Source organism: Aquarana catesbeiana, linkage group LG01 (genome assembly GCF_042186555.1).
Source record: "Aquarana catesbeiana isolate 2022-GZ linkage group LG01, ASM4218655v1, whole genome shotgun sequence".
In the NCBI taxonomy this organism is placed as follows: Eukaryota; Metazoa; Chordata; class Amphibia; order Anura; family Ranidae; genus Aquarana; species Aquarana catesbeiana.
Genome location: NC_133324.1, coordinates 227,541,222 through 227,553,653, shown reverse-complemented (window position 1 = coordinate 227,553,653; position 12,432 = coordinate 227,541,222). Strand labels below are relative to the sequence as shown.

Below are 12,432 nucleotides of genomic sequence, written 5' to 3'. Positions count from 1 at the left end.
ACATATGTAAACACTAAACCCAGTTCAGTGGGCCCAGCACCAACAAAACAAACATGCCTGTTACATTAGACACAGCAGCACATATATCCAGCACAGTAGCCACACCATATTTTATGGCAAATATTTGTGCCAGAATAGAGCTGCATGATTCTGGATAAAATGAGAATAGCAATTTTTTTCCTTAGAATAAAAGGTCACGATTCTCGGCGTAACATCATTTTTCACATTATACAAAAAAACTGGGCTAACTTTACTGTTTATTTTTTTATTTTTTTTTCTTAAAGCAGTGTTCCAGCCGTTTTTAAGTTTATTAAGTCCCCAGCTACAAAAAATATAGCTGATGACTTTATAAACGCTCACCTGTCCCACAGTGCAGCGATACAGCCACCTGAAGCTTCGCTCCTCTCCCTCTCCTCGGCACCGGCATTGCAAGTGTGGGCACCCAGCTGTGAAAGCTTGCGGCTTCACAGCCGGGTGCACACTGCACATGTGCGAGTCGCGCTGCACCATCTTGTGGCTGGGCAATCTTCTGGGACCTGTGTCGTGTCCCAAAAGATTGCAGGGGAGGAGTCGTCATCTAGGTGGCGAGAGCAGAAGTGGGAGCTGGGTACCTGTCAAAACTAGTCTCTCTCAAAAAAAAAAAAAAGACACGCCAAATGTGGCATGTCAGGGGGGCGAGAAGTGCTTAAAGCGGAAGTTCCACTTTTGGGTGGAACTCTGCTTTAATTGAAGTATATTTTTTCATAGAAAAAAAAAAAAAATTGGATTTTGAAAGATTGCTGCACAAATAGTATGACATAAAATATTGCAATGTTCTCCATTTTATTCTCTAGGGTCTCTGCTTTAAAAAAAAAAAAAAAAAAAAAAAAAAAAAAAAAAATGTATATATAATAAGCAACAAGTGTCAAAAAAGGTTTAGTCTTTAAAGCGGGGGTTCACCCACACCGCCAAAAGAAAAAAAAAATATTAAAAGCCAGCAGCTACAAATACTGCAGCTGCTGACTTTTAATACATGCCCACTCACCTGTCCCAGGGTCCAGCGATGTCGGCAGGGGACGCCGAGAACCCGCGCTCGGTTCTCGGCAGCTGCCGCTGCCATCCTAGGTGAGGGAATCAGGAAGTGAAGCGTTGCGGCTTCACTTCCCGGTTCCCTACTGCGCATGCGCGAGTCGCGCTGCGCGTCCCAAGTGGTCCCCGCTCTCTCCTGGGAGCTGTGTGTTCCCAGCAGACAGCGCGGTCGGGACGGGAAGAGGCATAGACTCCCATGGGAGTCTATGCCAGAAGTGGGTGCAAATACCTGTCTTAGACAGGTATCTGCACCCCCCTCCCCCCTGAAAAGGTGCCAAATGTGACACCGGAGGGGGGAGGGTTCCGAAAAGCGGAAGTTCCATTTTTGTGTGGAACTCCGCTTTAAGTGGTTAAACTGACCTCATTTACAGATGGACGTTCATCCCTTTGATCTAAAAGAAACAAGAGATACAGTGGGGGGTTATTTACTAAAGGCAAATCCACTTTGCACTACAAGTGCACTTGAAAGTGCAATCGCTGTAGATCCAAGGGGGACATGCAAGGAAAATAAAAAACAGCACTTCAGCTTGCACATGATTGGATGATAAAATCAGCAGAGCTTCCAATCATTTCAGATATACCCCTCAGATTTAAAGTGACTACACTTTAAAGTGCACTTGTAGTACAAAGTGGATTTGCCTTTCCTAAATAACCCCCATTGTTTCTCTTTATTGCTGCTGATAAGCATTTGCTGGCTGCGTTTGGGGTTTTTTTTTTTTTTTTTTTTTTTTTTTTGACTGCTCTGCACTTGTTTAACATGAATCCAGGAAAATGTTGTATTAAGATTGTGAGGGGGGTTGAATTTTTTAACGAATAATCGTGTAGCTCTATGCCAGAGGGTCACTTAACACAGCAGAATGAGCATATATATTCAACCTTAAAAAGGAGTTTGGATGTTGTCATGAGTGTCTACCTGCATCTAAAATATGGACAGTGTGACCTGGAAAGCGACTAAAAATGTAGTTCTTCAGTATGGTGAATGGGTGTGATGCATGGCACATAAGAGACTAGGGAATGACGGCACAAAAATGTTTAAAAATGCAATGATCAAGTATACATGCAAAACGTGCTCTTTTATAACTCTGCTTCGTTAATAAAGATTTAAAAATGACAAAGTTCACTAAAGTGTCCATCAATGAAACCCTTTGACAACAGAGCAACAAAATACATTTTTAACATTTATGTTGCTGCAATGTAAGTTAATAGAAAAAAAAACAGCCTTCATAAACAAGAAACCATATCACAGATTACAGTATGTAATAACATGCAGTGAGATTACACCGAAATATTTTAAAATGTCACCTAACCCACTTACAAAATTCATCCTAATATGAGCACTGCTAGTGTACAACACCAGTCCACACTTGTATTTCAGGTGAGACTTTCCCAATCTACTTTGGGAGCAGGGGGTGTATGTATGTATACACACACAAGTTTAGGGGTTCATTTTGGTCTCTTCATGTTTAAGAGTTGATCATTTGTGCATCTTATGTACTCTGGAGTATCTTAGGCAGTACTTTAAAGAACATATAGAAGATTAGACTCTGGATTCTGAAGAGCTGCAGGCTAAAATAACGTTGTGGGCCTCGGGCTGTACAGTGTGGCAGGGGTTTGAGAATACCAAGAGTAGTTAGAGAGAATTACAAACATTTGCCTTAGGTTTCGTTCACATACGCTGTGGCCATGGCTGACAGCATGGGGTCCGGTGCGTACCTGTTCTCCGATTCAGATCCAAATTTTTGCCTGAATTCACACCTGACTCTGACCAGAAGACGCACTGGACCCTTCTTCAATGAGGACCATGGCCGCCCCGAAGCTGTGTGAACCAGCTCCATTGAGAGACGGTCACACTATCATGCGAATTGGATGCAGGGGGGGGGAAATAGCATCTCCAACATTTAATATTTCTGATCTCTGTCCACAGCATGAAAGAATAGTATCCTGTTCTCTTTGCATGGCTTCCTTTGTGTGAAAAAAAAAAAAAAAAAACTTGGTGATCCAGCCAGTGCCTCAGCTTTCTTATCTCAAGCTGACCACACCAAGCATATAGTCCCATCCATTACAGTGTGATCAGTTTGCATCTTTGCAATCTACTTGGAAGTACTGGCAGATGCTGCCCCCCACTCCCACAGCTATTTTCTGGGAAGATTAGTGTACCGCTCTCCCTCTGCCTCCTGCTGACATGCCCCCCTGCAGAGATCTTCCCTAGAAGATCAGTGCATTGCTGTTGCCACGTCCCCATCATCATAAGAAGTCTCCACCCCCACATCTGTAAGCCCCCTATGCAGCTCAGAACAGAGGTCATGTGATCACTTAAAACGTTTTTTTTAAAAGTATTACATGTACTTTAAATGTGGTGTCTGCATTTTTTTTTTTCAGATTTTCTTTCCCCTTTACTTTCACCCGATGATCTCCATTCCACTCCAGATGGAGAACAGAGATGCCTTTGGACAGCAGCATTGTCAGTCTGGGAGAGGGTAGTGTTAGTGTTAGACTAGCAGATTTAGATGGACTTGACTAACAAATTGAAGCTGAACTCTAGCTAACACTTTATACGTAGTTACAGTAAACAGTTGTTTTCCCCTTTAGAATAAAGGTTTTACATAAATGGATAAAAGCAGATCATTGTAAGTAGCCCTATAAGTGTTATATGGTTTGTTTTAACCCTCTGTCATTTTTGCCAAACAGCTTGGACTCTTGGGTTCCATTCACACTTGGCACTTTGAGATTGCGGCAGAATTTCTACGATTCTACCCGCGATCTCAAAATGCACCACGATCTCAAAAAACTCAGGTGTCATTTTCAATGGCTAATTGCTAAAAACTAATGCGCAGTGCCATTTTGCCATGCGCCCAATTGCATCGCCTGAAGCTTGTCACCCAAAAGAAGCTCCTGCTTCTTTTTGGGCAACACGTGACAATCGCAGCAAAACCCGACTGCATTTGATGTGCCATTGAAAATAATGGAACCCGAACCTGCGTATTGTGATTGCAGTGAGTTTTGAGATCTTTAAAAAGGGAGACTTCCTCTCCTAGAGTAGCTATGCTCAATCCACTGTACCTATGGAAAAGCAGCATTAACACCTAGGCTGCTCTCCTGATGTGGACTCCAAACAGCTTCCGCTCTTCATCCTTCATTACATGGAGGTGGGGTCGTTTGTAGATGAGAGCTTGCAATGCAGATAACATTGCTTGCGATTTCAGTTCAGCTCACAGAAAAGTGATGAGGGCATTGCACTAATGAAATCTGCAATACATTACAGTTTTTATCTTAGGCCTAAATATACTTTAAAAACATGCTGCTATGCAAAAGAATAAACGTGAATCCAGTCTACAAAATGTATTGACTGAAGATCATTTGCAACTATTTAAGGAGTTCATCATTATGATGTAAACACTCTGATAAACAGGATTTAATTTGTGAATATTCTTCCACTTCTCTTTATGTAAATGTGTTCTTTTTACCACAGAAAAAAAAAAAAAAAAAAATGGCATTTCAAAACAAGAATAAAAGACTACATCAAACAGACCAATGAAAAGAAGGTTTCAGGTTCAAGCCATTTGTAAACAAGCATAAAAGCCAGCCAGGGTTCAGTCACAGCTACTATTTTCATCGAGCCATTGAAATTAAACACAAGAAGTGTGCTTTCTGTTCTAAGTGAAAAGGAATTCAGCTTCATATATTGACAAGACACATTTTCATTAATGTTTCCACAGACTTTCTTATCCAGTCATTGCTGTAATGCCTGCAGACCCAGCCTGCTTCTAACAGCATCTTTGATTGCCCAACTCATTTATTTTTATGCTATGTAAATAGAAAACATAAAACGCATAATAAAGTAGGTGTTATCCCAATTTGCCGCAAAGTGGAAAAAAACTTTTTTTGTTAGATGCAGTCATAATTTTAACTAGAAACAATGACCACAAGAATTGTAAATGTATCAATATTCTTTTCTAGGAAACAGCATGCAGAAAAAAATCATGGCCAGGAGGCATAAGGAAGCTTTACAGCAAGTAAAAAATTAACCATCAGTTAAACACGCACCTAATTGCAGGCTATTTACAGGGGGAAAAAACCCTTTAAGAACACAGGCACTTATATAGTCTGACAAGTAACTGAATTGCAACTGTTACATGAAACGTAGAAGGGGAGAAAAAAAAAAAAAAAAAAAAAGCTGTTAACATGCAGATCTAAAGAAAGCACTCAAAGGGGCATGAGAAAGAGACGTTCCCAATTTCAGTATAGTAATTACTCAATTCTTGGCTACATGCGCACAGATCTATGCATGCAACCTTTGGACCCAGCGTCTCTCTACACAATGACTCTGCTTTAACAAGTAGAATAAAATCATTTGTGAAATTGTTGAAGTATTAAACCCATTTGGAATATTGACTGAGGTAGCCAGCATGCTTTCAGTATGATGTCTAAAGTAAGCTGCCAAAATAACGGACTGTTAAAAAAAAAAAAAAAAAAAAAGCCACCAAATCCACAATGCAAAGTTTTACAGGCACAGCACATATGACAAACATACCATTCAGCTGCTCTAACATACTCCATTCGGCAACTCGAGAAGCTCAGTTTTAATTGAGATCCCTGATGTGACAGCAATGACAGGAAATGTGAGGCTTGCAGCATAGAATGGATGCAACCTGAGTGACTCATTCAGTCTATAATTGGTAAATTCCTCACTTTCAATCCCATGACTATGAGCCATCCTCACAATATGGTGCAGGGAGATGAGTAAGGCAAGCACATCTGACATCACAGAGTTAAAGCAGAAGATGCAGCCTTTCTATCTACGATGCTCACAGACAATAGCCCCATTATCATTTTTGAAATTCTACAACCATCTCTATGACAATAAAAACTTATGTGCTGACATGTCTCTACCATCCACAAGTACAACAGTGTGGCCCCTCCCCCCTGCTATTACATCATAGCAGAAAATAACTCTGCTCCCGTGACACTACCAGGGCTTCCCTTATTCACTTCTACATCAGTTGTGCTGACAAAGGAGGAACAATAATTTGTTTGCATCCTCTGTTCCATCTCAGTGCTGCTGATCTCCTGCAGCTTATTTGCAACCACTTCCTGTACACATGCACTCCACAGATGGCTGCACGGAAATTCTTAGGTCAGATTTCCTGATGGCTACAATGGTGGACCATGTAAAAACGGCCATTTGTAGCCTCCATCAGAAGCTTGTAGGACAGGGTAACACCACAAGAAAACTGGGGACAAGGTTACCACATAATCCAACTATAACAGGTAGCGCCTGAACCTTTATGGCAGGATCACCAGGTATTTAACCACTTAAAGACCAAGCCTTTTCTGGCACTTTGTTTACAAGCTTAAATCGGTATTTCTTTCTAGAAAATGACTTTATAACCCCCAAACTTTTTTTTTTTAGCAGAGACCCTAAGGAATAAAATGGCAATTGCTGCAATTTATTAATTCACACGGTATTTGTGCAGCAGTTACTCCATTTTTTTTTTGTATAATCTGAAAGATGTTAGGCCGAATAGATACCCAACATGTCACACTTTAAAATTGCGCACGCTCGTGGAATGGCAAAAAACTGATACTTAAAAATCTCCATAAGTGACACTTTAAACACCTTTATAGGTTACCTGTTTAGAGTCACAGAGGAAGTCAAGCATTAAGATTGCTCACATTTTATATGTTTTCACTTCCTATTTGCGTTTTATATTCACTGTAGTGACACTTATCAAGTGTTTTATTATTACACGCTCAGATATCAATATTGTCTATTATTCTTCCTGTTTATCTATTGTGGGTTAGCAGGGGAAGATTTTGATGGTCACATTTTCTCCCACTGCAATTAGACCTTTATGTCACTTTATATGGTAGCGATACTATGCTCTTTTGAACAGGTATTGAGGCACATATATGCGCACTAGATTGCTTTATTATGTTTCATTATGAGGTGTAGATTTCACATGGTTTTAGTATTATTTTTTTAAGGGTTTAGCACACACACCCTACAGGATACCCCGTTATAGGGAGAGCCATATACCCCTTCCCCTCTTTTCATGATTATATTTCATCCTCCTTTCAGGAGGTGTGATCCAGGGGAGGCTGCATACCGGTTCTGTCCTTGAGCGCTGAAATTTTGTGTTTTTTCAAGCATTAAGATTATTGCTCTCACTCCAACGTTCGCAACAATACCTCACGTGTGGTGCGAACACAGTATATATATATATATATATATATATATATTTGTGCGCGACTTATGTATGCGTTCAGTTCTGCGTGCATGGAGGGATGGGATGGGGTCCATTTTTTTTTTTTTTTAAATCACTTTTACTCCTATTATAAAGAATGTAAACACTCATTGTAATAGAAATTAGTATGACAGGTCCTCTTAAATGGAGAGATCTGGGGTCAAAAAGACTTTTGTTAACCATGTGTTTTGGAGCATTTTTTCACACATTTTGCTATGCATTTATACTGGCTGCATTTGGGGTGCCAATAATGGCACCGCAAGTACAACACGCACTTAATGCGGAACCATGTTTTTGCATGCACTCCTCAAATGTGCAGATGCGAACGCAGCTTGGTTTTTCATATAAAACAGCCTCCCAAATCAATACCTGTACAGAAAAAAAAAAAAAAAAAAACACACAAAACAAAACCCAGCTGTCTCATTTTTAAAGGGTAACCACTTTTGTGTGGGAAAAAAAATAAAATAATATAATATATATCACATACATACACCCCAAAAGAGAAGAAAAAAAAAAAAAAAAAAAAAAAAAACCACCACAATTCTTCTTTTGAAAATTATATATGTACAGAACACCCCCCAGAAACATAATTTCCTGCTTGTGGGATTGCCACATCAATTTTCCTAAGATACAAGTCAGATTTTAAGCATTGCCGGCAACAATAATGTTGGTTTTGTTTTTTGTTGAAAATATAGACTTTAATTTTATATGAAATATATAAAAAACAAAATACTTAATAATTGGGTACATTCCACCCTGTAGTGCGATGCAGCACAAATACACCACATTACAATACAGTTCCAATCATACAATAAATACATTTACCATGCGGTATAATGAGATACTCCAAAAGGGTTATTCATGTCTAAAAGGGATGCAGACCCTACAACATTCCTCATTAGAACCCTGCAAGTGCAACAGCTGATTGACAATTATAAAAACACTCCCATTTACTTTCACTTTGCACATGGACACAGACAAACAGCAATTTCACCTCTACCTATCTGTGCTTCTTTGACCTATTCGGTCAAATCTCCTAGGCTCTGGTTGCATTTTGGACACGTGAGTACAGTAGCGACATACCTGCATTTTTTGTGCCATCTGTTGCATTTGATGGATATAAGCATTGATTCAGCTATGTTGTTGTTAAAAATATGTATTTCTTTATATTTTAGATTGTCACATGTAGAATACTATTGCATATCAGATCATCCCTGAAGGAGTGTGGGACACTCCGTAACACGTAGGATATATTGAATGCTTATGTTTACGCCTACATTTTTGAGTGCATCTGTTCTCTGAGATTGACCGGAGACATCATACACTTGAAAGCTATTTGAACAGATAAACAACTTTTTAACTATACATTTGTACCAATGTTATGTGATGAATTTTTTTTTGATACATTGTTTAAATAAAATCTCTTTTTTTGCAATATGATTTGTCTGACAATCTATGCCTTTAAAGTCCCGCCCTCTCTGGGGGAAAACTCTGTACCAAACAGCTATTTCCTCAGAATAACAAAAAGGTAGGAATCAGTAACAAAGTGTGTCAAACTCCCTGCAATGTACATAGATCACCCAGAGGGGAATGTTTTGTCTTCTCAACAAAACTGGAGTTATTCTTTAGATAGAACTGACTTTCTTTGGTGCCAGTTCACACTGATGCGGATTTTGATGCATTATAAAAAGCTTAGATTGGCTTGTCATGGGGGGGGGAGAAGATCTGAGATGGGGGGGGGCGCGAGGAGAAGATCTGAGATGGGGGGGGCGCGAGAAGAAGATCTGAGATGGGGGGGCGCGAGAAGAAGAAGATCTGAGATGGGGGGGCGCGAGAAGAAGAAGATCTGAGATGGGGGGGCGCGAGAAGAAGAAGATCTGAGATGGGGGGGCGCGAGAAGAAGAAGATCTGAGATGGGGGGGCGCGAGAAGAAGAAGATCTGAGATGGGGGGGCGCGAGAAGAAGAAGATCTGAGATGGGGGGGCGCGAGAAGAAGAAGATCTGAGATGGGGGGGCGCGAGAAGAAGAAGATCTGAGATGGGGGGGGGCGCGAGAAGAAGAAGATCTGAGATGGGGGGGCGCGAGAAGAAGAAGATCTGAGATGGGGGGGCGCGAGAAGAAGAAGATCTGAGATGGGGGGGGGCGCGAGAAGAAGAAGATCTGAGATGGGGGGGGGCGCGAGAAGAAGAAGATCTGAGATGGGGGGGGGGGCGCGAGAAGAAGAAGATCTGAGATGGGGGGGGGCGCGAGAAGAAGAAGATCTGAGATGGGGGGGGGGCGCGAGAAGAAGAAGATCTGAGATGGGGGGGGGGCGCGAGAAGAAGAAGATCTGAGATGGGGGGGGGCGCGAGAAGAAGAAGATCTGAGATGGGGGGGGCGCGAGAAGAAGAAGATCTGAGATGGGGGGGGGGCGCGAGAAGAAGATCTGAGATGGGGGGGGGTGCGAGGAGAAGATCTGAGATGGGGGGGGCGCGAGGAGAAGATCTGAGATGGGGGGGGCGCGAGGAGAAGATCTGAGATGGGGGGGGGCGCGAGAAGAAGAAGATCTGAGATGGGGGGGGCGCGAGAAGAAGATCTGAGATGGGGGGGGGCGCGAGGAGAAGATCTGAGATGGGGGGGGGCGCGAGAAGAAGAAGATCTGAGATGGGGGGGCGCGAGAAGAAGAAGATCTGAGATGGGGGGGGCGCGAGAAGAAGAAGATCTGAGATGGGGGGGGGGCGCGAGGAGAAGATCTGAGATGGGGGGGGGCGCGAGGAGAAGATCTGAGATGGGGGGGGGGCGCGAGGAGAAGATCTGAGATGGGGGGGGGGCGCGAGGAGAAGATCTGAGATGGGGGGGGGGCGCGAGGAGAAGATCTGAGATGGGGGGGCGCGAGAAGAAGATCTGAGATGGGGGGGCGCGAGAAGAAGATCTGAGATGGGGGGGGCGCGAGAAGAAGATCTGAGATGGGGGGGCGCGAGGAGAAGATCTGAGATGGGGGGGGGGGCGTGAGGAGATGGAGAAGATCTGAGATTGGAGGGAGAGAAGAAGATCTGAGATTGGGGGCGGGAGGGGGAGATCTGAGATATAGGTGGGGGAAAGATCTGCTGATTTCTATCATCCAATCATGTGCAAACAAAAATGCTGTTTATTTTTCCAGCATGTCCCCCTCAGATCTACAGCGACTCCACTTCCAAGTGCATTTGTAGTACACAGTGAGTTTGCCTTTAGTAAATAAACCCCATAGTTTTCAATGATGATCCTTCACATCTATGTGATGCCATTGCAATGCAGAAAAAAAAAAAAAAAAAAGGGGTTCTGTGCAAGTTTACTGCGTTGCGGCGCGATTTTCCTCTCCATAGACATCAATAGAAACTGACATGAAATTACATCTTGTGGGCGAATACTGCTTTTTTCTGTGTAGATTTTTACATATCCCCCCCCCCCCCCCCTTGCAGAAATTGCAGCTGCACCCATTCCCATCTGAAAATGTATAAAATTTGCACGGTCTTTAGCACAAACCGCAACGCAAAAATCGCATTAAACTCCAGCAAAAAATCTGCATGAGAATTGCACCCATTCGCATGGCACTAGTGTGAACCCAGCCTTCCAGAGGACTAGACAGCGCTCACGCGATGCATCACGTCACTAGTTCCCAGCCAATGAAAAGCAGCACACCATGACAGGTCCACTTGCAGAGCCCAATCACACCTCAGTGTTCTGGAATGTGACCTCAATGCACCTCTATGGTGATGGTTCTCATCCAAACCCAAGAAACTCTGAAAAGTTTTATTGCTCCTTTTGCAACTTGTTTCGCACAGAACGCGTTTTGCGCCCCATAGAATTGCATTGGTGCACACACACACACACACACACACACACTATGCACTTTTTTTTTTTTTTTTAAACCTCCACACAGCAACGTCACAGAGGACAGCGTCCCCTATAGGCCAATGCTAAGACGCTGAAAGAAATGGCAGTACTAAGGTGACTGCAGACTAAAGTGTGTTTCCCCAGCAGACTATGTATGAAGTGTACACCTCTGTCCATTGGGCTTGTATGAGGGGCGGCCAGTGGCTCGGGCGCCTCATGTGGCTGTCAGCAGCGTATGAATAGAGCGCAGGCACACCTGGGAGGGAGGAGGCTCTTACCTGGCTGAGGTGTCTCCGGACAGAGTGGTATGTGTCATCCCCCGGAGGGGGGTCCCAGCTGGGAGTCCTGTCAGAGTGAGTGCAGGGCGGAGGGACACACCTGTCAAAGTGTCTGCGAAGGAGGCTGGGACTTTTCCCGGAGTGAGTGTCCGGCGGAGGGATTTCCCGCTCTGCTCCGTCAAGTCTCCGCACTTGTATCACAGCTCCGCGCACGACTCCGCTCCACCTTTCTGACCCCTCACAGCCCCCATCCTTCCTCAGGGAGACTTTACTGATAAAGAGAGAAGAAAAAAAAATGGAACCTCCAGCGCGAGCGGGAGCAGCCTACCGAGGCGTCAGCAGCCGATCGCAGAACGTCACTTGCCTTGAGCGCCCGCAGCTCATCGGCGTTATCTGCGCTCGATTGCTTCGGTCGCGCAGAACAGGGAAGTGCGTGCTGCTTGTGTTATTACATTTTTTGGGGGGACCACGTGAGGAGTGAGGCCACGCCCCGTTCAGTGACATTCTGAAGTCTGTGTTCACAGCTACGCTATTTTTAGCCCATTGGGTTATTTGTTAACCCGTTGGCGCCCGCTCGCCGGCTGGATTACGTAATGACATGTGCTCGGGCGGCTCTCTAGTGCCGGGTGGGATCCCTTCATGTTAGGAGTGATGGCTGAGCACGGCCGCTAAACTTGTGGCCGGACAGCTTGCTGGCGCGTTATTAATGAAACTTCAGATTTTTTCATAGGCGGGCCGAGGACTTGTGATGTGTGTGATTACACCGACATGTAAGGTGTGGGGGCGGACTGGAGAAATTGGGTCATGGAATACAGGCACCACCGTCCTCATTCCATCTACTGTCTGTGTGCTGCCCTCTGCCGGATACAGACTCCTACTGCAGGTCATGGACTTCCACCATTCCTTCACTCTCTATACAAATACACCCCAAGTCTAATCATTGGATCCTCCTTTAACCACTTCAGCCCCGGACCATTTGGCTGCCCAAA

General features: G+C 43.7%; 1 protein-coding gene across 2 annotated transcripts in view; it reads right to left on the bottom strand.

Annotated features, from left to right (window-relative positions):
• The window catches only part of TAOK3 (TAO kinase 3), a 433,972-nt gene extending 422,205 nt beyond the window's left edge, over nt 1–11,767 (bottom strand). For both annotated transcript variants that reach the window (XM_073625563.1, XM_073625585.1), the window contains exon 1: nt 11,444–11,767. The gene's annotated coding sequence lies outside the window, so the exon portion shown is untranslated. The remainder of the gene's footprint in view (nt 1–11,443) is intronic.
• Between the last annotated feature and the right edge of the window lie 665 nt (nt 11,768–12,432).